Genomic DNA, 256 nt, shown 5'->3' on the forward strand with positions numbered 1-256 from the left:
GAGACAGCCAGACCCCGGCGGGGGCGAGGAGGCCGCGCTCCCCGGCCGCTCCTCCCGCTGCCAACGGGGACAGGAGAGCGGGGAGGGGAGAAGCTGGAACGGCCTTCGGGGCTCTCCCTCACCGGGGGCCGATGCTGAAAGGCCGGGGCCCAGCCGCCCGCCCCCGCCCGGGGCCCAGCGTCGGGCCCGCCCCAGGACCCCCCCACCCCGCGGCGGGATGAGGCGCTCCCCACCCTACGGGGGGGCTGAGGGGCGG

The sequence above is a fragment of the Calidris pugnax genome, unplaced genomic scaffold (assembly GCF_001431845.1).
Source record: "Calidris pugnax isolate Ruff unplaced genomic scaffold, ASM143184v1 scaffold7, whole genome shotgun sequence".
In the NCBI taxonomy this organism is placed as follows: Eukaryota; Metazoa; Chordata; class Aves; order Charadriiformes; family Scolopacidae; genus Calidris; species Calidris pugnax.